The sequence below is a fragment of the Apodemus sylvaticus genome, chromosome X (assembly GCF_947179515.1).
Source record: "Apodemus sylvaticus chromosome X, mApoSyl1.1, whole genome shotgun sequence".
NCBI lineage: Eukaryota > Metazoa > Chordata > Mammalia > Rodentia > Muridae > Apodemus > Apodemus sylvaticus.
This window is the reverse complement of record NC_067495.1, coordinates 68,726,949-68,753,423: the sequence shown is the minus strand read 5'-3', so window position 1 is coordinate 68,753,423 and position 26,475 is coordinate 68,726,949. Positions and strand designations below refer to the sequence as shown.

The following is a 26,475-nucleotide window of genomic DNA, read 5'->3' as shown; positions in this document are numbered from 1 at the left end:
CCCTGGGTTCTTTTTTATTTTTTATTTTTGTTTTGCCCTATTTTGATTTGTTTACTTTTATTTTATTTCATTATTTTCAGATATTTGCTGATTTTCTAATGAGAAAAAAATAAGGTTATGGATTTGGGGAAGGGGTGAGGGGTGAGAAGGATCTTGAAAGAGTTTGGGGAAAAGAAACTGCCATCAGAATGTAGTGTATGAAAAAACTTTATAATAAAAAATGTAGGTAGGAAGAAGAATCTATATTTCTTTAGTCATTTAGAGAGATTAAGATAGTTATGACATTGCCAGGTATTTAATCTCATAACTACCCATGTATACATACCCACTTGCTTATCAACCATTACTATGTAGCACATAATTGCATTAGAAGGACAAACTGTGTACTTGGGAGAAATGTCTTAATGTTACAAACACTATTATGCTTTAGCTAACCTATTAGAGTTTATAGAAAATAATTCTTTGGCATAGGATAGGCACCAAATTACATGCATATGCAATAGATAAAAATCTTCAATGTTTTCATACATAATCATAAATAAAGATACTTCTGTTGGTTATAAACAAAAATTCAGATCAACTAAGAATATATACATGAAAACAATGGAAAGTAAATTAGGCAATGTGTAGGTTTCAAAGTGTAGAAATTATCTGCCCTAATTGGGGTTTTTCTGCTGTGGACACCATAACCTAGGCAACTCTTATAAACACATCATTTAATTGGGGATGGCTTACAGGTTCAGAGGTTGAGTCCATTATCATCAAGGTGGAAACATGGCAGCATCCAGGCAAAGATGGTGCAGGAGGAGGTAAAAGTTCTATATCTTCATCCAAAAATAGACAAGAGAAGACTGGTTTCCAGAGAGCTAGTACTAGGGTCTTAAAGCCCAGGTCCACATTGACACACCTACTTCAGCAAGGCCTGACCTAATAGTGCCATTCCCTGGGCCAAGCATATTCAAACCATCACATTATACATACAGTATGTTACTTATTTATCTTCTGATTTTTCATTATTTTGACACATTCAGGGAGCCCCATCTGTAAAATATCCAATGAAATCAAGGCCATTAAAATGATAAAACACAGAGTGGAGACATTAGAAGACAAATTCAATACATACTGGGTGTGAATTTTCAAATGGCCAATGGTTAGCCAGTGTATGCATATTTTTGGTAGCAGCCCAGAACATTATAAGCAGAGGTCTTTATGACTAAAGTGATCATTATAACCTCTGACCATAGAATGTAAGAGAAAACTTGTAGTCTTAATATAATTGTATTCATTGTCTGTTATAACAAATCAATAATCAGATTTTTTGTTTGCTTCCTTTTGTTTTTATACATACAGAAAAATGTTACATTTTGGTTTATAGTTCTATGAATATTTATTTTTAGTTGGGAGAAAAAAAGAAGCAAAATAATAGAAACGTTGGAAATGGATATTTCAATAAAACAATAGTGGAATGTATCCCCAACAGACTTGAAAATAAAGATTGGAGACAAAGTCAAGGATGTGCTTTATTTAGATAGTAATGAAGAAAAAATCAAGCATAACCACAGCTTCCATTAACTCTGTGATGTGCTCAACAGACTAAAGCTAAGAACCACAGAGTAGACGGAGCTGAGTTTCTAACTAAAGCAAAGAATATCTACACAATGATATTTCAGTAGCAAATTCCCCAAACCTAGGAAAACAAAGGGACACAGAAAAACTAAAATCATTTAAAACCTCTAGCAGACATAATAAAAACAGAACCTTTCGGTGTTAATCAATTCATGAAAGGAAGAAACCAAGGAGAACTAGGAAAGAATCATTTTCAACTCAGCAAGCCAGCAAACTGCTAATATGCATAAGGGGAAAAGAAAAGAACAAAAGGTGATTTAGCCAATCAGGAAAACAGCCATCAAAGTTTCAGGAATTGGCAAATACCTCTGAAGAAAAGTAATATGTGTAAATGGTCTCAAGTTTCTAATTGAAAGATTCAAACTAGTTTAGTGGATAAAATTACTACATCCAGCTGTTTGTCTGCCCAAGACAGACCTAATTAACAAACAAATACTGACTGGACATCAAAGGATGGAAAACAAGTAGAAAGTGAAACAAGTGGAAGCTGAAAAGCTAGTAGGGATAGCCATTATTTTATCTGAACAAACTATCGTTCAAGCAAAATCAGCTGAAGAAGATAAAGTCCTAATGTATTAGTAATGGGAACAATATCCTCAAATGAAGTAATATTAAATATTTATGCAATAAACATTGAAACACCTAATTTATTAAAAAACAATGCTATTAGAAAAAATAGAAAAGTCAAAACACAAAAATAGCTAGGATTTCAATATCAAAATCCAATCAATAAATAATGCAACAAAAATCATCAAGAGACTGAGGATCTACCCTGTATTATAAATGAAATAGAATTAGCAACAACTGAAAAATATGAATTCTTAACATCCCATAAAGTGATTGCTAACAAATATAAAATAAATAAAATAGTTTATCAGGTCATAATGAAGTCAATAGCAAGAAAAATCATAAAAATTAATGGCAATCAAACAATACATTTTTGGCTGACTAGCCATTGATAAAAAACAGAAAGGGAATGTCAAAAGTTCTTAAAATTAAAGAGTAAAAATAAAAACACAACCCGCCAATACTTTTTGAATATAGCAAATATAATTTTATTTATTTATTTATTTATTTGTTTGTTTGTTTGTTTGTTTGTTTTTTTGGATTTGGTTTTTTTTCGAGACAGGATTTCTCTGTGTAGCCCTGGCTGTCCTGGAACTCACTCTGTAGACCAGGCTGGCCTTGAACTCAGAAATCCACCTGCCTCTGCCTTTCAGAGTGCTGGGATTAAGGCGTGCACCATCACCGCCCAGCAGCAAATATAATTTTAAAGTAGGAAGTTTATATTTAAAATTGCTCAAACCCCACAGTGTAATGATTTTTGGATATGAAGCCTTTTAGTGAGATAACTAATTAATACATAGTAAATTCTTCATGATAAGAACAGTCTCGTTTTAAGTAGAGATACATTACTGGGGAGAGAGGGGAGGCAAGGAATTAGTCAAGAAAAGAGCAGGCAGCCAATAATGGTTTTTTTTTTTTTTGTTGTTGTTGTTGTTGTTAATTGGATTAGCTCAATATATATTAAGAACTTCTGGGTGCACAATTCTATGATGAAAAATATACAGCTCCATCTTCTAATGTTTAGTTTGCAATAATTTTATAAGTCATCAAAGCCTATTTCTGACAAGCTCATTCTGTCTGCCTGTGGGAATAAAATGGGAGTCTGGCCATCTACCCAATAGAAAGATAATAGGGTTCTGGAAATTTCTCTAGGCATGGTGGTAAGGCCAAGGAGTATAGTCAACTTCTGATTCATAAGGGATTAATTTAATATGCAGAACATGGACTTTTTCTTTCTATAGGATCTCACATAGCCTAGGCTAGCCTTAAAAATGCTTGTAACTGAGGATGAATTTAAATCAATCCTCTCAAGTGCTGGAATTACAGATGTGAACCACAACACCTAGACAGGCCACTTTATGAGTGACAAAGGGACCACTGGAAAATCATATGTGGTACATAAAGGTTTATTAAACACTAATTGGGATAAATTTCCCATTTTTCATTTATTTAAATGTAACCATGTATCTACTAAAGATATATAGGTAAATTACATTATGATTTGGGAATGGTGACACTTTTTTCAATTATGATTTGAAATACAGAGTTAGGAAGGGAACAGTAATTTATAAATAAGTATATTTACAATTCTGTATGTAAATTTTCCATAAGGAAAAAAGTCAAAATTCAGCCTATACTATCAAGAAAGGTTTAATATTTCTAATATATATATACCTGATTCTACAAATCACCAAGAGACAAATTTCTCATTAAATAGAGAAATAAACTATCAATTCATAGACCCATAAGTGCAAACAAATATTTCTTTTTTCTATCATTACTTGTAACCAAGAATTATAGTTTTCATCACTGGAGAAACAAATACATACACAAGATCAGAGAGGTTAATTTAAAACTTGTAGTCTGAAATTTGAATCTTAAGTATCAGTATGAAATTTAGAAAAGATCCACAGCTTTGTCAAGTGAAAATATCTAAGAATAGTGACCAGCACAGGCACAAGGAGCATTATGGTCTTGAAAAAAAAATCCTTTCTCTCAAACAAGACACTTATTTGAAAATCAAGGTCTAGGGCAGGAAATGTACAATATGAGCCTATAATAACTTGTCATAAAAAAAATAAGGAAGCTATAATTACACTATGAGGGAGTATTACAAAAGGATTTAGTAGCCAAATTGAATAAACTCCATATGTCAGAGAGGAACAATTTCAGGATTCATAAGAACAATAACTACCATAAATTAAAATATGTCAACCAAGTGGATCATAGTAAAAGTTAAAAAGGTATAAATGATCAAAACTGGAGACTGCTAGTATACAAATCAATTCTGAAAATGATAACAGATAAATAAAATTTGGCATGCTGCCCCTCAATAAAATGTTGGGAACTGGAATATCACAAACTTTTAATAATAATCTCTGGATAGTTATAGCCATTTTAACTAAATAAAATAGACAGAAATACACTGTATGTCTTTAATGTAAGAATACAGCACCAGCTGGTGTGGCAATTTAGTTCCAGCATTCAGGAGGAAGAGGTAGGAGGATTTCTGTGAGTTTGGCATTAGCCTGGTCTACATAGTGAATTCTAGGATAGATAGCCTGGTCTATCTACAGAGAGAATTCCAGGATAGCCAGGACTACATAGAGAGACCCTGTTTCAAAAACAAAATTGTAGCACCACCTATGAGGTATTCTTATCTAACCCCCAAAACAGAAAGCAAAAACTTGAGAGTTTGGTTAGATGATTTAGTGAGTGAAGGCACTTGCCAAATCTGAACACCTGTTTTATTTCTGGAACCCACGAGGAGGAAGGAGAGTGGAGACAATTTTAGAAAGATGTCTTCTGGCCTCCTCATGTGAGCATGACACATGCACAGGAGCACACATACAAAAATACATAAATGAATGAATGAATGTAATGAATAAATAAAAATCAAACCTGAATCTGATTCATTAACTCATGCATTGAGGACAGAAGACATACACAATTAACCAAATCCAGACATTAGGAAATTCTATGAAGCAAATGACTTGGATCTTCAATAAATATACCATAAAATATAATATGAAAAAGGAGAATAGACCAGAAATCAACCCATTAAAAAGAGAGGAGAGATATTTAACAAATGCCAATATATGGACTTTATTAGCCTGCCAAATCACATGCATAAATATTAAAAGTATTATAAAGTTATGAGTTTGACATTGGTCATTTGGTGATTGTAAAAGGCTACTAATTCCTCAGTGTTATATACATACCTTAATATGTTAAAATAGTTCTTGTCATTGAAAAATAAACAAGTGCTTATTACATATAATATCTAATTCTGATATTTGCATCAAAATCATCTGGTTCAGCAATGGAGACTGGTAATACAGGACAGTAAATGGGCTCAGCAGGTTGTTTGTGTGTGTGTGTGTATGTGTGTGTGTGTGTGTGTGTAAAATACTTTGAAAGAAGATGCCATAAAATCCATAAGGTGTGTGACAGGAGATGAGCTAGAGGGAGAAACGTGTGGGATAAAAATGATGTCAATGTACTAAAGTATGTTGTTCTCCAATAATTAGTAAAATAAATGTAAACTAGGAACAAAATCGTTATCATAGAACATTCTAAAAAACACATAAATTTCCAAAGCTAAACAAAAGAAAATATAGCCACTAAAATTTAAGAAGAAACAGAAAGCTTGAATAGAGCAATTGCCTCCGTGTGTGTGTGTGTGTGTGTGTGTGTGTCTGTGTGTGTGTGTGTCTGTGTGTGTGTGTGTGTTTGTAATGCTGCTCTAGTAATTTATAGGCTATTAAATAAAAATCATATATCTAGGCATGGGCTACTCTCCTTTAATTTGTTAGTCATGAAAGTATCAGAGGACCCCCCAAAACAATCCCAGATACTGTCACCACTCTCAGAAGTCCACTGTTGCCAGATCTTACCACTTTAACTTCAGGTCTTAGAGAAATTAAGATGATACTGAACTGGTTCAGTGGTAGTTTTCTGCTGACTAGCTTTCATAGTACCACAAGGTATTTTGCCAACTGCTGGAGGTGGTGGTAGGGACCATCAATAGATTTTTTTCAGTGGTGCACTCTGAATACCCACCAGCCAAACAATATGTACTTTTTGCTGCAATAGAGTCATGACTGTTGTATGGGTCATGGGTGATCTATGACCTACTGTATGGGTGACCTACTGTATACTGGTTGAATTTGAGTCCTATCCACATGAAGAATTTCAGACCTTGTAACACAAATCTTGTTCAAAGCCCATGGCTGGGGAAGTCAAAGGTCCTAAGAAGCCCATTACTTTTATTTTGCTTAATAAATATGCTGTCTAGATGCTTTCTGAAAATTTACATTTAAATCTATAAATCTGTCTTTCACTCAACCTTAGTCAAAGAAGTTTCTGTTTGCAGTAGAGCATGGGTTAATGTGGAGACTTACAACTAACTGATCAAATTGCTAGGACTAGTGACTGCTGGGTGTTTAGCCCTAAATGAAACATTTATATCCCGTCCCATCCCATGGCTCAGGGAACATTTTAGTAGTGGGAGAAGGAAGAATGTTAACGGAAAAGGATGCAAAGAAGTGCTGTGAAATGTCATCTTCTAGACATGACATGGCTATTGTACTCATGAACTAATAGTAATCATCATTATTTGATGATTACTTTACAAAAGCAAGCTTTTCAACTTCCAGCATGGATGTGGGAGGGGTATGAGAAAGCATCCCTAACTGAGGAGCAATTGTGCTAATGACTGCTGGAGGAAGAACAGTCTTTTCCTTCTGTGTTATAGTCACTGGTGTGCTGTCTTGCTCACTCAAGCAATCCTAATTACACTTAGTTGTCCGTGAGAAAGGAGACACAAAAGTAGGCGAGGGAAGTGTTGGGAAGGATTCTGTAGTAAGGAAGAGGGGGATAAGAGAGGGTAATGAAGGGGTGAATAGATCGAAATACATTATATAGGATACATGTCAAAATTTCCAGGAATAAATTTTAAAATAATTTTGAAAGAAAGAAAATTATGTGGCAATTTATCTGGAAAACACCCATGTAAAATATTGATAGTTCAATAAGATTATATAATTAAGGCCGCATGAGAATTATCTCTGGTATTTAAAGCTGTTTTAACATATCCAAACCAATAAGATGATTCATCAAATTATAATGAACAACAAAAATCATATGAAAACACATTAAAATGATACCAAGGCTTTTAAAATATTTTGAAGGATTTATTTTATGTATATGAGTACACTGCAGCTGTCTTTAGACACACCAGAAGAGGGCATCGGATCCCTTTACAGATGGTTGTGAGCCACCATGTAGTTGCTGGGAATTGAACTTAGGACCTTTGGAAGAGCAGCCAGTGCTCTTAACCTCTGAGCCATCTCCCCAGACCTTTAAAAAATTTTTTAATTATTTGAGATTTTCAAACTATGCATTTTGAACATAATCCTCTCCTGAACTCCTCCCCTTACCATCCTTTCAAAGTCCCCATTCCTTTCTGTCATACTTTAAGATTAATTTTTTGTCTTTAACCTTGGAGTTCAGCTTATTAATTATACTAGTCTTATGAAACCCACTGGAGGGATGGGGAAATTAACCCATCTATAAAACTTTCAACCCCAAATTGCCCCTATCTAAAAGAAATGCAGGGACAAAAATGGAACAGAAACTGAAGGAATGCCCAACCAGTGTGGCCAGATGAAAGATGTATCTTCCCATCTCAAAAGATATGGATTAAAGGTGAGTCTTCCCACTTCAGATGATTTAATTTAGGAAAATCCCTCAAAAGTACACCTAAACACTTGGAGTTTAGTTAACTCTAGACCCTCTAAAGTGTACCCAACCACTTGTGTTTTAGTTAATTCTAGATATAGTCAAGTTGAGAACTAAAAATAATCATCATAAAATCTAAAAAAGAACATCAGGAGAAAGCTTCTGGGCATTGACCCTGACAGTGAGTTTTTATATATCACAACAAAAGCTCAGGCCACATATATCAAGTAAAAATAGATGTATGGGCTGGGTGTAGTAGCTCCATCTATAAACCTAGCATCTAGGAGGCTAATGCAGGAGTACTAAAATAAAATCAGTATCATTTCATATGACCTATTAGTGTTCATGCCACTGGTAAACAACAGCAAACATGGATATCAGCATCATCAAAACCCTAGGTTTCTCTTATAAGATGATTAACCAAAGGACACAAAATAGAGGGAGTAAAGCGGTACACATATTTAATCTCAGAACTAGGTAGGGAGAGGGAGGCAGATCTGCATGCACTTGAGATCACTCTGTTCAACATAGTGAGTTCCAGACCTGCTAGGGCTACACAGTGAGACCTTATCTCAAAAAACAAAGCAACAACATGAACAACAACAACAATCCAAAAGAAATCCCATGTGGCTAGTGAGCAGCTATCCCACTTTCTTAAACTATTATATTTTCTAACTCTCTTCTAAATACTCATCCTTAGACTCGCAAATAAGTGTAGTATTCCTTACTAAAGAAGCTTCTTTTTGTAGTATATGAAGACACATTAGAGAAAGTCACACCTAGTCAAAATGCAGAGAACTGCTGATTAGGGATTGTGCATCAACAATTGATACAGCAATAACACAACCCTTAAATCTAAGACTCAGAGAACATCTTTAAAGAATGGGCAGAAAGACTGGAAAAGTGAGAGGATAAGAAAGTCTGATATAGCTGGGCTGTGGTGGTACACACCTTTAATCCCAGCAATTGGGAGGCAGAGGCAGGTGGATCTCTGAGTTCAAGTCCAGCCTGGTCTACAGAGTGAGTTCCGGGACAGACAGGGCTACACAAAGAAAGCCTGTCTCGGAAAAAATAAAAAGGAAAACAAAAACAAGAAAGTCTGACATAAGAGCATGGCTTCTAGATAGGACAGGATAGCTATACCCATAAAATCTCAACAGTATGGTCTCTTAAATAAGACATAAACAAATCCAATACAAGCTGATACTTCAACTGGATGGGAGTATTCTCAAAGAGTCTTACCCTGAAATGAAGAACTACAAGCAATTAATAACTTAAAAGAGAGACAGGAAAAAACTTGTCTTCCTCGGGGAACCCTCTAATTGGTTATAAAATGTCAAGTGGTCAACCCTAAAATACAGACATAAAATCAGTTCTAAATGGACTCCACAGGTTGTGTTTCTATATTTGCATGTGTGTGTATATGTGTGTATTTGTATAAAAACAATAAAGAAAAAAACATGAATGTGAGACACTGGATGGGTTAAACAGCAGAGACAGACAGAGGACCAGACACACCCTATTTCACCCCCACAAGATTATGTTTGTTTGTCTGTCTGTCTGTCTATCTATCTATCTATCTATCTATCTATCTATCTATCTATCTACCTATCCATCTATCAATCTGTGTAGGGTTATTTACCTGCATATGAATATCTGTACCATGTGTGTGTTCCTGGTCTCCCAAGGAGGTCAGGAAAGATTGTTAGATACTTCGGACAGAGTGTTACAGACAGTTGCAAGCCACCACGAAAGTGCTGAGGACTGAACATGGGTCCACTTCAAGAACGGCAATGTCTCTTAATCTTTGAGCAAGTTCTTTAGCCTAATGAATTCATGTTTTAACAGAAAATGTGGTACATTTACACAATAAAGTACTGCTTAGCTATTAAAAACCATGTCTTCATGAAATTCTTAGGCAAATGGATGGAACTTGAAAATATCATCCTGAGTTAGGTAACCCAGTCACAAAATAAAATACATGGCATGTACTCACCGATAAGTAGATATTAGTCTAAACGTTCACAATATACAAGATGCAATTCACAGACCATAGGAAGCACAAGAAGAAGGACGACCAAGGTGTAGATGCTTCAGTGCTTCTTAGAAGGGGGAAATACTCACAGGAGGAAATATGAAGACAAAGTTTGAAGCAGAGACTAAAGGAAAGGCCATCCAGAGACTGCCCCACCTGGGGATCTGTCCCATATACCAGACCCATCACCAAACCCAGGCACTATTGTGGATGCCAACAAGCACTTGCTGACAAGAGCTTGATATGGCTGTCTTCTGAGAGGCTCTGCCAGAGCCTGACAAATACAGAGGTGTATGCTCTCCGCCAACCACTGGACTGAGCGCAGGATCCCCTATGGAGGAGTTGAAGAAGGGACTGAAGGAGCTGAGGGGGTTGGAAGCCCCATTGGGGGGGGGCGTTGCAACAATATCAAACGGCCAGAACCCCTGGAGCTCCTGGGGACTGGACCACCAATCAAAGAGTACACACAAAGGGACCCAGGGCTCCAGCCACATATGTGGCAGAAGACGGCATTGTTGGACATCAGTGGGAGAAGCACTCCTTGGGCCTGAGGGGATTCGATGCCCCAGTGTAGGGGAATGCCAGGGTGGGAAGGTGGGAGTGGGTAGGAGGTTGGGGGAACACCATCAAGAGGCAGGGGGAGAGGGAATGGGATAGGGTGTTTCTGGAGGGGAGACCTGAAAAGGGGATAACATTAGAAATCTAAATAAAGAAAACACCCAATAAAAGAAAAAATATTGAGGTGGCTGCAAGAGGTAGCAGCAGCACATCCAGTAGAGAGGGCCACCACTAGCAGAACCAAGGCAGCAGAGACCAGGCAGCCCCTGCGCCCATTACCACTGGCCACCGCTGGCCAGTCGGGCTGCGTGTGGAGTTGCAGTGCATTTTACTGCACTGAAGCCCCATTAGACCTCTGCATCCTGCCAGCCAGTTACAAGAGGCGCTCTGATCTTGGCTCCTGGACACCAGAGAGATCTGACAGCACCAGGTATGCAGGCATAGTCCGAGGCTAGCATTGCTTGGGTCTAAACACGTCAGGCTTTTTCCTGCACCCAGGCCCTGGGCAGCTTGGTGGGCTTTCTGTGTGCCAACCCGGCCAGGGGGTCGTTTACCCTGTAGACTGCCCAGAACTTTGCAGGGGTGCGTGCTGCCATCTTGGATACTGGACAGCAGAGAGATCTAACAGACAAAGCCAGCTAGTAGATATAGCCCGAGGCTAACATTACTCAGGCCTAATCCTGTCAGGTCTTACCTGGACTCAGGGCCTGGGCAGCTTGGCAGGCTGGTTGTGCACCAACCTGGTTGGGGGATCTTTTGCCCTGCAGAGGGATCAGCATTCGGAAAAGGTCCCCGCAGCATCCATGAAGGAGCAAATGGGCAACACCAGGTTCACAGAGACAATTTGGGGCAGGTCAGACTAGGGCTCCAAGGGCAACCAAGAGGAGGGCAGCACATCAGCAATCTGGGCCAGGAGAAACCCAGTCATCCAGAGGTGCTGAAATAGCCTTACAGGCTCACAGGAGGTTCAAACACCAGCCAGTGACAAGAAGAACAATTAACTCCAGAGATAACAGGATGGCAAAAGGCAAAAACAGGAATGTTACTAACAGAAATCTAGGCAATATGGCAGCATCTGTAGCCGATTCTCCAACAACAGCAAGTCCTGGATACCCCAACAGGAAGGACATTTCTTGCTGGCCAAAGGAAAAATCCACCAAGAAGAACTTTCAATTCTGAACATCTATGCTCCAAATTCAAGGGCACCCTCATTCGCAAAAGAAACTTTACTAAAGCTCAAAGCACACATTGCACCTAACACAATAATTGTGGGTGACTTCAACACGCCACTTTCCTCAATGGAATGATCAGGAAAACAGAAACTAAACAGGGACACAGTAAAACTAATTGAAGCTTTGGACCAATTGGATTTAACAGATATTTATAGAACATTTCATCCTAAAGCAAAAGAATATACCTTTTTCTCAGCACCTCATGGTACCTTCTCCAAAATCGACCATATAATTGGTCACAAGACAGACCTCAACAAATACAAGAAGATCCAACTAACCCCATGCCTCCTATCAGATCACTAGAGAGTAAGAATGGTGTTCAATAGCAACAAAAACAACAGAAAGCCCACATACACATGGAGGCTGAACAATACTCAATGACACCTTGGCCAAAGAAGAAATAAAGAAAGAAATCAGAGACTTTTTAGAATTTACTGAAAATGAAGGCATAGCATACTCAAATCTATGGGACACAATGAAAGCAGTGGTAAGAGGTAAACTCATAGCCCTGAGTGACTCCAAAAAGAAATAGGAGAAAGCATACCCTAGAAGCTTAAGCGTACCTGTGAAAGCTCTGGAACAAAAAGAAGCTAATTCACCCAGGAGGAGAAGAAGACAGGAAATCATCAAACATGGGGATGAAAACAATCAAGTGGAATCAAAGAGAACCATACAAAGAATCAACAAAACCAGGGGCTGGTTCTTTGAGAAAATATGAAAGATAGATAAACTATTAGCCAAACTAACCAAAGGGCAGAGACAGTATCCAAATTAACTAAATTAGAAATGAAAAGGGGGATATAACAATAGAAACTGAGGAAATTCAAAAAAATCATCAGATCCTACTACAAAAGCCTATACTCAACACAACTGGAGAATCTGGAGGAAGTGGACAATTTCCTAGACAGATACCAAATACCAAAATTAAATCAGGATCAAATAGATCATCTAAACAGACCCATAACGATTAAAGAAATAGAAGGGGTCGTAGAAAGTCTTCCAATCAAAAAAAGCACAGGACCAGATGGTTTCAGTGCAGAATTCTATCAGATCTTCAAGGAAGACCTAACACCAATACTCTTCAAACTCTTCCACCAAACAGAAACAGAAGGAACACTACACAACTCGTTCTATGAAGCCACAATAATGGTGATACCAAAACCACACAAAGATCCAACAAAGAAAGAGAACTTCAGACCAATTTCCCTTATGAACATCAATGCAAAAATACTCAATAAAATTCTTGCCAACTGAATCCAAGAACACATCAAAACAATCATACACCATGATCAAGTAGGCATTATCCCAGGGATGCAGGGATTGTTCAATATATGGAAATCCATCAATACAGTCCACTACATAATCTCAAAGTCAAAAACCACATGGTTATTTCATTGGATGCTGAAGAAGCATTTGACAAAATTCAGCATCCTTTCATGCTTTAAGTCTTGGAAAGAACAGGAATTCAAGGCCCATACCTAAACATAGTAAAAGCAATATACAGCAAACCGGTAGCCAGCATCAAACAAAATGGAGAGGAACTTGAAGCAATCTCACTAAAATCAGGGACTAGACAGGGCTGCCCACTTTCTCCTTATCTTTTCAATATTGTACTTGAGGTACTAGCTCGGGCAATTAAACAACATAAGGAGGTCAAAGGGATACAAATTGGAAAGGAAGACATCAAACTATCACTATTTGTAGATGGTATGAGAGTATACTCAAATGAACCAAAAGACACCACGAGAGAACTCCTACTGCTGATAAACAACTTCAGCAAAGTGTCAGGTTATAAAATCAACTCAAGCAAATCAGTAGCCTTCCTATACTCAAAGGATAAGCAGGCTGAGAAAGTAATTAGGGAAATGACACCCTTCACAATAGCCACAAACAATATAAAGTATCTTGGTGTGACTCTGACCAAACAAGTGAAAGATCTGTATGACAAGAACTTCAAGTCTCTGAAGAAGGAAATCAAAGATCTCAGAAAATGGAAAAATCTGCCATGCTTGTGGATTGGCAGGAATAATATAGCTAAAATGACCATCTTGCCAAAAGCAATCTACAACGTCAATGCAATACCCATCAAAATCCCAACTCAGTTCTTCATAGAGCTAGAAAGAACAATTCTCAAATTGATCTGGTATAACAAAAAATCCAGGATAGCTAAAACTATTCTCAACAACAAAAGAAATTCTGGGGTAATCAGTATCCCAGACCTCAAGCAATACTACAGAGCAGTAGTGTTAAAAACTGCATGGTATTGGTACCGTGACAGACAGGCGGATCAGTGGAACAGGATTGAAGATCCAGAAATGAACCCACACACCTGTGGCCCCTTGATCCTCGACAAAGGAGCTGAAAACATCCAATGGATAAAAGATAGCCTTTTCAACAAATGGTGCTGTTTCAACTGGAGGCCAACATGCAAAAGAATGCGAATTGTTCTGTCCTTATCTCCTTGTACTAAGCTCAACTCCAAATGGATCAAGGACCACCACATAAATCCAGACACTCTAAAGCTAATAGAAAAGAAACTGGGGAAGACCCTTGAGGACATCGGTACAGGGGGAAAGTTCCTGAACAGAACACCAATAGCTTATGCTCTAAGATCAAGAATTGAGAAATGGGACCTCATAAAATTACAAAGTTTCTGTAAGGCAAAGGAAACCACCAAAAGAACAAATCCTCAACCAACAAATTGGGAAAATATCTTCAGCAACCCTACATCTGACAGAGGGCTAATATCTAATATATAGAAAGAACTCAAGAAGTTAGACCCCAGAAAACCAAATAACCCTATTAAAAATGGCGTACGGAGCTAAACAAAGAATTTTCACCCAAAGAACTTCAGATGGCTGAGAAGTACCTTAAGAAATGCTCAACATCATTAGTCATTAGGAAATGCAAATCAAAACAACCCTGAGATTTCACCTCACACCAGTCAGAATGGCCAAGATCAAAAACTCAGGAGAAAACATGTGCAGGCAAAGATGTGGAGAAAGAGGAACAGTCCTCCACTTCTGGCAGAGTTGAAAATTGGTACAACCACTCTGGAAATCAGTCTGGTGGTTCCTCAGAAAACTGGGCATGACACTTCCAGAAGATCCTGCTATACCACTCCTGGGCATATACCCAGAGGATTCTTCAGCATGCAATAAGGACACATGCTCCACTCTGTTCATAGCAGCCCTGTTTGTAATAGCCAGAAGCTGGAAAGAACCCAGGTGTCCCTCAAAGGAGGAATGGATACAAAAAATGTGGTGTATTTACATAATGGTGTACTATTAAGCCATTAGAAACAATGAATTCATGAAATTCTTAGACAAATAGATGGAGCTGGAGAACATCATCCTAAGTGAGGCAACCCAGTTTCAGAAGATCAATCATGGTATGTACTCACTGATAAGCGGATATTAGCCTAGAAACTTGGAATAGTGAAGACATAATCCACATATCAAATGATGTCCAAGAAGAATGGAGTAGTGGCCCCTGGTTTTGCAAAGGCTCAGTGCAGCAGTATAGGGCAATACCAGTACAGGGAAGTGGGAAGGGGGAATGGGGGGAACAGGTGGAGTTCTCTTTTGGGACTTTTGGGACTTTCGGGAGTGGGGAGCCAGGAAAGGGGAAATCATTTGAAATGACAAATTGGCAACCAACAAATTGGGAAAAGATCTTCACCAACCCTACATCAGATAGAGGGCTAATATCCAATATATACAACGAACTCAAGAAGTTAGACCCCAGAAAACCAAATAACCCTATTAAAAATTGGGGTACAGAGTTAAACAAAGAATTCTCACCTGAAGAATTTCGGATGGCAGAGAAACATCTCAAAAAAATGCTCAACTTGGCTTCAGGGAGGCCGGCTGGGAGAAGTCAGTGTGCTCAGGTGAATCCAGCGGGCCGGCAGGAGCCTTCAGGTGTCTGCTTCGGGATCTGAACATCCTGGGCCACAGCACTTGGTCTCCAGGAAGTGCGGGAGACCTGGTGTGCACCCGGAGGCAGTCTGGGAGCGCACAGCTTGCTCCAGCAGGGAGCTTAGGTTCCAGTCCTGAGGCCTCTGGCTGGAGCCCTCAGATCTCTCCGCTTCTGGATCCAGATCAGCCTGGACAGCAACGCCACATCTCCAGGTCCTACAAGAGGCAAGAGGGGCTTCCTGGAGGCCAGCTGGGAGAAGTCAGTGTGCTTTGGTGAATCCAGTGGGCCGGCAGGAGCCTTCAGGTGTCTGCTTTGGGATCTGAACAGCCTGGGCCACAGCACTCAGTCTCCAGGAAGTGTGGGAGTCCCGGGCATATACCCAAAGGATTCCCTGGCATGCAATAAAGACACATGCTCCATTATGATCATAGCAGCCTTATTTATAATAGCCAGAAGCTGGAAAGAACCCAGATGTCCCTCAAAGGAGGAATGGATACAGAAAATGTGGTATATTTACACAATGGAATACTACTCAGCAATTAGAAACAATGAATTCACAAAATTTTTAGGCAAACGGTTTGATCTGGAAAATATCATCCTAAGTGAGGTAACCCAATCACAAAAGAATACACATGGAATGCAATCTCTGAGAAGTGGATATTAATTAGCCCAGAAGCTCTGAATACCCAAGGCACAAATTGCATAACAAATGACTTCCATGAAGAAGTATGGAGAGGGTCCTGATCCTGGAAAGGATTGATCTAGCATTGGAGGGGAATATAAGGACAGAGAAAAAGGAGGGAGGTGATTGGAGAAGGGATGGAGAGAAGAAGTTTTATGGGAGATATGGGGAGGGGGGATCCGGGAAAGGGGAAATCATTTGGAATGTAAACAAAGAATATAGAAAATAAAAATATTTTAAAAAAATGCTCAACTTCATTAGTCATCAGGGAAGTGCAAATCAAAACAACCCTGAGATTTCACCTTACACCAGTCAGAATCGCTAAGATTAAAAACTCAGGAGACATCAGGTGTTGGCGAGGATGTGGAGAAAGAGAACACTCCTCCACTGCTGGTGGGGTTGCAAATTGGTACAACCACTCTGGAAATCAGTCTGGCGGTTCCTCAGAAAACTGGGCACCTCACTTCCAGAAGATCCTGCTATACCGCTCCTGGGCATATACCCAGAGGATTCCCCAGCATGTTATAAGGATACATGCTCCACTATGTTCATAGCAGCCCTATTTATAATAGCCAGAAGCTGGAAAGAACCCAGGTATCCCTGAACAGAAGAATGGATGCAAAAAATGTAGTATATATACACAATGGAGTACTATTCAGGTATTAGAAACAATGAATTCATGAAATTCTTAGGCAAATGGATGGAGCTGGAGAACATCCTACTAAGTGAGGTAACCCAGACTCAAAAGGTGAATCATGGTATGCACTCACTACTAAGTGGATATTAGCCTTGAAAACTGGAATACCCAAAACATAATCCACACATCAAATGAGGTACAAGGAGAACGGAGGAGTGGCCCCTGGTTCTGGAAAGACTCAGTGTAGCAGTATAGGGCAAAACCAGAACAGGGAATAGGGAAGGGGTGGGTGGGAGAACAGGGGGATGGAAGGGTGCTTATGTGACTTTCAGAGAGTGGGGGATCAGAAAAGGAGAAATCATTTGAAATGTAAATAAAAAAACAAAATATATATTGAATAAAGGATATACTGCTTAAGAAAAAAAGAAAAATATTAATAAAAATCAAATCAAATAAAAAATACCATAATAAAAATCTATTCAAAATATGCCATGATATTCTAAATAATCCGAAAATGAAAACAAAGTTTTGAAATTTATTATAACATTCTTCATTGTGGTTTAAAGAAGAATGGCCTCCACAGATTCATATATTTAAAGGCTTAATGAGTAGCACTATTTAAAAGGATTAGAAGGTATGGCCTTATTTGGGTAGATGTGGCCTTTTTGGAGGAAGTGGGCACTAAGGTTTCAAAAGCTAGGACCAGTGGCTCTTTTTCTGTTGCATGGGGGAACTGGATGTAGAACATTCAGGTCTTTCCCCAGCCATATGACTGCGTATATGCCTCCATGGGTTTTGCAAGGCTCATAAATGGACTAAACTTCTGAAACTATAAACCAGCTCCAATTAAATGCTTTCCTTTTTAAGAGTTGCTATGGTCATGGAGTTTCATCACATCAATAGCACATTGACTAAAACACTCTCCAACCATTAAAATATTTTGACATATTGCCAGAGTAATAGCAACAACAAAGAAGGAAATGACACAAGCTCTACAGTTTGAGAAGCAGTAGCAGAATTGTCACTTGATGTTAGCAAAAATTTGACATGATTAGTTTTAATATCCCAGCTAAAGAATTGACTAGTTATATCATTTGCAGGTTACTAAACATTGTAGTATATTTCTTTTCTATATTAGATATTTTATTTATTTACATTTCAAATGTTATCCCCTTTCCTGGTTTCCCTTCCCCAAACCCCCTAATCCATCTCCCCTACTCATGATCATTAATCCTCTCACTCCCACTTCCCTGTCCTAGCATTCCCCTACACTGGGGCATCCAGCCTTCTCAGGACCAAGGGCCTCTTCTCCCATTGATGTCTGACAAGGCCATCCTCTGCTACTTATGCAGCTGGAGCCATGGGTCCCTCCATGTGTACTCTTTGGTTGGTGGTTTAGTCCCTGGGAGCTCTGGGGGTACCCGGTGGTTCATAATGCTGTTCCTCCTATGGGGCTTCAAAAGGACTCTTCAACTCCTTCAGTTCTTTCTCTTATTCCTGTATTGGGGACCCTGTGCTCAGTCCAATGGCTGGCTGAGAGCTGTCAGTACGTGACAAATACAGAGGTGGAAAATATTTCTTATCTCAAAGTAACAATATAGTCAATGTGATACTTACCTCACAGGATTGTTGCTTTGATTAAATGATATAATTTAGTAAATAGCTTAGTGCATAATAAATTAACAACACATTTATCACATTGTGGCTTTATCTATAATTTCTCTGCTTTATATGTATATGAATGACTGTCTCATATTTTAACTTTGGAATGGCTTATGAGAATTTGATAAAAAATTTAATTCAGTCTTCCTAGAATATTGTACAGAATTGGTGCAATATTTAAAATAATCCCAAGTCTGCAAAAGTTGTTTGGAACTTCCGTTTAAGAGAGTAGCTTCTAAACCTTACTAAACACAATTATAGCGGGAAGTAAATTCTAAATCATGACTTGGTTAGATTTTTTTTGAAACTTACATTAAGCTCCAGTCAAGTGGGAAGAGGAATCTTAACTGAGAAAATGTTTCTATCAGTTTGCCTGTAGGTGAGTATGTAGTACATTCTCTTGACAGCTCATTGACAGAAGAGAGTTCTCACAAGTGATCCTGGGTTGTATAAGAATGTGGGCTAAGTATAGATACAATCTAGTAAGCACTGGCCATCCATCATCCTCGCTCCAATTCCTGCCTCTGTGTCCCTGCCTTGAGTTCCTGCACTGACTTACTTCAGAGATGGATTGTGACTTGGGAGTTATAAGATGAACTCAACAAATTCCTCATGTAGTTGCTTTTGACAATTTTTTTTAAATCAGATCAGTAGAAACACTAAGGCTTGTATCAAATTAATCCTATTCCAACTTTTGCTTCAAAGCTCAGTTTATCATTAGCAACAAGTATTGACAGTTGATTTTCTTAAAGTGGCAGGCGACATTTAATTTTTTCTGTCTGACACATACCTAATTTAGAACAACCATGGTTTGCCCACCAGCCATTCAATGAATAACAAATCATGTGTTCCATGAAACTATAAGTTGTTAATCATACAACTCTGTCACAAGAGTTCTGATTGATATTACCATAATAATCATGCCTTCTTATTTTATCAGACAGAAAATAACTATGGTTGGAAATTTTTTATATTTTTTTATTTTTAATTGAATATCATCTTCATTTACATTGCCATGTAAAACCTTTCTAAATTACCCCCTCCCCAAAGACCCCCAACTCCTCCTCCCTCCCCCTACATCCATGTATATGCCCCTCCACCTGCCATACTCCCACCTCCCCACCTTGGTTTCCCTGTGTTGGGGCCTCTGTTGAGCCTTTACCTGACCAAGGACCATTCCTCCCACTGATGCCCAACAAGGCCTTCCTCTGCCACATTTTGGCTGGAACCATGTGTGCCCCTTGGTTGATGGTTCAGCCCCTGGGAATCTTGGGGCCGAAATCATTGTTCTTCCCATGGGGCTATAAGCCCCTTCAGCTCTTCTGGACCACCCTCCAGATCCTCCATTGGGGACCCCAAGCCCAGTCCAATAGTTGGTTGCTAGCATCTGCCTCTGTATTTGTAAGTCTCTGGCTGGGCCACTGTGGAGGCAACTATTGCATGCTCCTTTTGGTATACACTTCCTGTCATCCTTAGTAGTGTCAGGGTTTGCTGACTGTTTATAGGATGAATCCCCACATAGGGCAGTCTCTGGGTGGCCTTTACTTCAGCCCCTGTTCCACACATTTTCTCCCTTATTGTTCCTGTGAATATTTTGTTCCCTTTCTTAGAGGAACCAAAGCATCCTTACTTAAGTTCTCCTTTTTGAACTTCCTGTGCTGGGTGAATTGTAACTTGCTTATTTTGAGCTTTTGGGGTAACTTCTGCTTATACCCAGAAGATGCTCCTACATGTAATAAGGATACATGTTCTACTATGTTCATTGCTGCCTTATTTAAAATAGCCAGAAGCTGGAAAGAACTCAGATGTCCCTCAACAGAGGAATTGGTACAGAAACTGTGGTATATATACATACATAATGGAGTACTATTCAGCTATTAAAATCAATGAATTTATGAAATTCTTAGGCAAATGGATGGAACTAGAAAGTGTCATCCTGAGTGAGGCAACCCGATCACAAAAGAACACACATGGTATGCACTCACTATGGTTGAGATTTTTAATTAAATATTTTTTACATATTTAGTAATGATATATTTTTTATTTAACTAAAGTATTTTTCCATTTTTATTAGATATTTTTATTGTATATTTTATTTAAATTTCAAATGTTATCCACTTTCTGGTTTCTCTACCGAAAACACATATTCCTATCCCGCCCGTCACCCTGCTCACCAATCCACTCACTTCCGCTTTTCTGTCCTGGCATTCCCTTATACTGGGGCATCAAGCTTTCTCAGGGCCAAGGGCCTCTCCTTCCTTTGATGTCCAACAAGGCCATCCTCTGCTACATATACAGCTGGAGCCATAGTGGTTTAGTCCCCGGAAGTTCTGGAGGTACTGGTTGGCTCATAATGTTGTTCTTCCTATGGGGCTGACAGTTCCATCTGCTTCTTGGGTCCTTTCTCTAGCTCTTCCATTGGGGACCCTGTGCTGAGTCCAGTGGTTGGCTGGGAGTACTCACCTCTGAATTTGTTGGGTACTGGCAGAGCCTCTCAGGAGACAGCTATATCAGGCTCCTGTCAGCAAGTACTTGTTGGCATCCACAATAGTGTCTGGGTTTGGTGACCAGTATATGGGGAAGATCCCAAGGTGGGACAGTCTCTGGATGACATTTCCTTCAGTCTCTGTTCCACACTTTGTCTATGTATCTCCTTCCATGGCTGTTTTGTTCCCACTTCTAAGAAGGACCGAAGTATTGATACTTTGGTCTTCCTTCTTCTTGAGCTTCAATTGGACTATGAATTATATCTTGGGTATACCAAACTTCTGGGCTAATATCTACTTATCAGTGAGTACATACCATGTGTGTTTTCTTGTTATTGGGTTACCCCATTCAGGATGATATTTTCTAGTTCCATTCATTTGCCTAAGAATTTCATGAAGTCATTGTTTTTAATAGCTGAGTAGTATTCCATTGTGTAAATGTACCACATTTTCTGTATCCATTCCTCTGTTGAGGGACATCTGGGTTCTTTACAGCTTCTGGCTATTATAAATAAGGCTGCTATGAACATAGTGGAGCATGTGTCCTTATTACATGCTGGAGAATCTTCTGGGTATATAACCAGGAGTGGTATAGCTGGGTCCTCCAGTAGTACTATGTCCAATTTTCTGAGGAACTGACAAACTAATTTCCAGAGTAGTTGTACCAGCTTGCAATCCCACCAGCAGTGGAGGAGTATTCCTCTTTGTCCACATCCTTGTCATCATCTGCTGTCACATGAGTTTTTACCCTAGCCATTCTGACTGGTGTGAGATGAAATCTCAGTGTTGTTTTGATCTGCATTTCCCTGATGGCTAAGGATGTTGAACATTTCTTTAGGTGCTTCCCTAAAGTATATTCAGTAGTCCTCAGTTGAGAATTCTTTATTTAGATCTGTACCACATTTTTTAATAGGGTTATTTGGTTCACTGGAGTCTAACTTCTTGAGTTCTTTGTATGTATTGGATATTAGCCCTCTATTGGATGTAGGGTTGGAAAAGATCTTTTCCCAATTTGTGGGTTTTCATTTTGTCCTATTGACAGTGCCCTTGGCCTTACAGAAACTTTGTAATTTTATGAGGTCCCATTTGTCAATTCTTGATCTTAGATCATAAGCTATTGGTGTTCTGGTCGTGAAAATTTCCCCAGTGCCATAGATTGAGGCTCTTCCCCACTTTCTTTTCTATTCGTTTGCTGGATTTCCTGGATGTTTTAGGTTACAAGCTTTTTGCATTTTGCATTTTCTTTGACTGTTGTGTCAATGTTTTCTATGGTATCTTCATCAAGTAAGATTCTCTTTTCTCTCTCTTGTATTCTGTTGTTGATGCTTGCTTACATCTATGACTCCTTATTTCTTCCCAAGGTTTTCTAACTCCAGAGTTGTTCCCCTTTGTGATTTCTTTATTGTTTCTACTTCCATTTTAGATCATGGATGGTTCTGTTCAGTTCATTGACTTGTTTTTTTTTTTTAAAGATTTATTTTCTTATTATTATATCTGAGTACAGTGTAGCTGTCTTCAGACACTCCAGAAGAGGGTCTCAGATCTCTTTACAGATGGTTGTGAGCCACCATGTGGTTGCTGGGATTTGAACTCAGGACCTTTGGAAGAGCAGTCAGTGCTCTTAACCACTGAGCCATCTCTCCAGTCCCCTTGACTTGTTTATTTGTGTTTTCCTGAAATTTGTTAAGGGATTTTTAGATTTCCTCTTTAAGGGCTTCTACTTGTTGACCCATGTTCTCCTGTATCTCTTAAGGGATTTTTGTGTTTCTTCTTTGAGGGCTTCTACCTGTTGACCCATGTTCTCCTGTATTTCTTTAAGGGAATTACTTATCTCCTTCTTGAAGTTTTCTATCAGCATCATGAGATGTGATTTTAAATCCAGATCTTGCTTTTCTTGTGTGTTGGGGTAACCAGGACTTGTTGTGGGAGAAATGGGTTTCAATTGTGCCATGTTGCCTTGGTTTCTGTTGGTAATATTCTTGCATTTGCTTTTCACCATCTGGTTATTACTGGTGTTAGTTGGTCCCTCTGTCTCTGGCTGGAGCTTGTCCCTCATGTGGGTCTGGAAGCCTGTCTCAGTGCCCCCTGTGAAACCCGCTCTCCCCTGGCACAGAGGACTTTGGCTCAGCCCAGCTCCTGGGTTCAGATGGAACCAGGAAGGACCCTGTCACAGCTGCTCTATCACTCCTGCTTTCCCTGATCTCCTGGCCGCAGCCACCTGCACAGTCACTGGAGAGACCAATGACATTTTTAAACTGGCTTCTAACCCCATACAGTACACCAGGGAGAGAAATTATTTTACATTCAGTATAGTTGGTGTTGTGCCTTAATTTGTGCTTAGGAGTCAAGAATCGCATCAAGTGTTTCTTCACTGGGTAGTTCTTCAATACAGTTTTAGCTTCCACTGTGTTCCTAGCCTTAGACAGCCTCTCACATAAGAACATTTGTGTCTCAAAACAGACATTTTTATTGCTATAGTTTAATAGTACAAAGATAGCATAAGATGTAGCAAATCTTGATATTTTTTGTAGTATTAGTATAGTATAGGAAAAACTGTAAGATAATAAGCACAAATAACAAATTTTGATTAAAACTATTCCACGGGTGTAATAGCACAGACCTCAAATATCAGCACTTTGAGGAAAAGTCTGGAGATGAGGAAGTCAGCTACATGTGGAACTCAAGGCCAGCCTGGTATGCATGAAGCCTTGTGTTAAAAGTCTTCCAAAAATCTCAATTGTATCACAGAATTTAAATGATTTAGAATTTTGGCAACACACCATCATGCATTTCATGCTGTTCTTTCTTCCAGATAGTCATTGCTTTGCATGTACATAATGTTATAACGATGCACAACCTGGGGCCATGAAATGGATAGCTCAGAGGTAAAACATACCTGTTATGTAAGTCTGATGACATATACGTGAACCCTCAAAACCATGTGGAAGGAGGAGAGAATCAGCTCCACAAAGTTGTCCTCTGTCCTACATATATGCACCATGGCACGTACACACACACACACACACACACATCGAAATTAAGTTTTTAAAATGCATGGCTATTTAAAACACTGAAATGGCTGATTTCTGTCAATGCTTAGTGCTTTAATGCAATTTAAGTAGCCTTTTTTTTTTTTACTTTTTCCATATGACAATGAGAGAATGCACTAGATTACCTTTAAGATATATTCTAGTTTCAGTATTCTATAAACTTAAAGCCCCTGATAAATTTATGATTAGAATTTCATCTAGCCAAGATATTACATAAAACCTGATTACTTGTTTGAATTAATGAAGTACTATTTGCAAATATTATTTTGAGAAAAATAACTTTTTCATGAGAAAGAAAAATTATTCATACACTTGTACATACTTTGTAACATTAGGTACATAATTTCATCAAGCAAATTGCGAATTAAAGAATAAAATCTTTGTTTTTAAAACCCCCCCCAAAAAACCAATTTGCAGCCTTCACATATCAAATAAGGAAAGGATCTTGAGCTCAAAGATCTTCCTAAGGGAAAGAAGAATAGATGAAGAAATAAACATACAGGTTCAGAGATTTAAATTTGCATCAGCCTCATTAGGCTTATATCTAGTTGTCTGCTTCTCCTATTTTACAGAAAATTAGATTTACATATACCAAAATGTGTGTGTATATAAGTCATATTGTTCCTCAGATGAGAGGAAGCCAAATGGGATATGTATTTACATAATAACCGTGACTCATTCACTAGCCAGCCACACACAATACATCTAGTTGACATTTTTGAATGCATTTTTTTCTTTCTAGCATCAAAATAAATCACTGAAAAATGATGTTTGAAAATGTGTCTGATTGAGACTTGAAGTGCCAGGGATGCCCAGGGGAATGGGCCCCACATCTCAGAGGAGAATCGGAGGGGGAATGGGGAAGGATTGTGGGAGGAGATGACCTGGAGAGGTTCCGTGATTCAGTGAGTAAGATGTAAAGTAAATAAGTAAAAAAAAAAAAGACAAAAAGATATGAAGTATAAAGTGGACAATTTCTTCAATAAATGATGCTTTTAAAACAGAAAAAAAATATGTGCCTGATTTACCTGAGAAGACACAGAGAAATTTTATGTGATCTTTAAAACAAGAACTAAAGGTGAAATAACCAATTGGTGTCCAATACAGATGATGACATCTTGATAGCCATCCTCCTTTTTTTCTTATTAATAACACCTTAACTCTTTTCTGAAAGAGCACACCCAGAAATTAGTCATATTTCTTTGGTGAAAATAGAAACATGCACCGTAGTACTCAGAAACTGTTTAGAAGGTTAGGATAGTGTTTTTTTTTCTTGTCACAATAGCTAGGATATTACTGGCATTGAGTGGGTGTTATGAATATTAAGTTTTATATAATATACTGGATATTCCTGACAACTGAAAAGGTATTTCATGCCCTATTAAATTGCAAGTGTCTAAACAAATATTTGTTGTGATTGAGGGGAGATATTAATTAAATATTATTAAACTACTGGGCATGGTGGCTCATTGCTGTAATCCCAGTACTTGGAAGGTAGAGACTGGAGGATTAGGAGTTGAAAGCAAGCCTTGATTGTATAGCAAGTTGGAAGCCAGACAAAACAAAACAATGTGTGAATACCTCCTAAACTCACATCCACTGCAAGCATCTATTAATCAGCTTTGCCATTACCACAAGAAAACACTTAGGAGGTAAATAACTTTATAAATAGTTTGTTTTGCTTACAATTTTCAACAGTAAAAGACCTGACATTTTCAATGGATTTTGGTGAAAATGTCATAGCAAATGACAAAGGCAGAAGTGCACAGTGCACATCTCACACGAATAAAGAAAAATATATAGTGGGTGGGATTAAGTTTACTCATTTTATAGCATTCTTCCTACAGGAACTCAAGAGGTCATACTTGGACTACCTCATGTCCCCAGTTATCCAAAACATGACTTTCTTGGAGCTACCTCATAATAACACCACCCTTCACAGCAGTCTTCTCTCTAATGGTCTCTTGGAGGTTACTTAAGTAAAATATTCAAACTATAACATTTTATAGTTCTAAATGGCCTGGAAGCTGTCATTCAGACTGATTTAGTTATCTTGAATTATTCAACCCATTCTGCCATTGATTTTCTATATATTATCTTTCTAGAATTCCTAGTTGTGGGATGTTGGATTTCCTCAATTATGCCTCTAGTTTTCATTTTTCTATTGTACTGTTTTACAGAGATTTCAGAAAGAGAAGAGTAAATTCTGGGTCACATTTTATCACTGGAAGAAATAAGAACAGGAACTCAAGGTGGGAACTGAAACAGAATCCATGA

At 38.6% G+C, this 26,475-nt stretch overlaps 1 long non-coding RNA gene across 1 annotated transcript in view; it reads right to left on the bottom strand.

Moving 5' to 3' along the window:
- LOC127675685 (uncharacterized) overlaps nt 1-26,475 on the bottom strand; it is a 77,087-nt gene that overhangs the window by 5,258 nt on the left and 45,354 nt on the right. Inside the window, exon 6 of the long non-coding RNA XR_007975506.1 lies at nt 15,564-15,896. This is a non-coding gene — a long non-coding RNA (uncharacterized LOC127675685). The remainder of the gene's footprint in view (nt 1-15,563; nt 15,897-26,475) is intronic.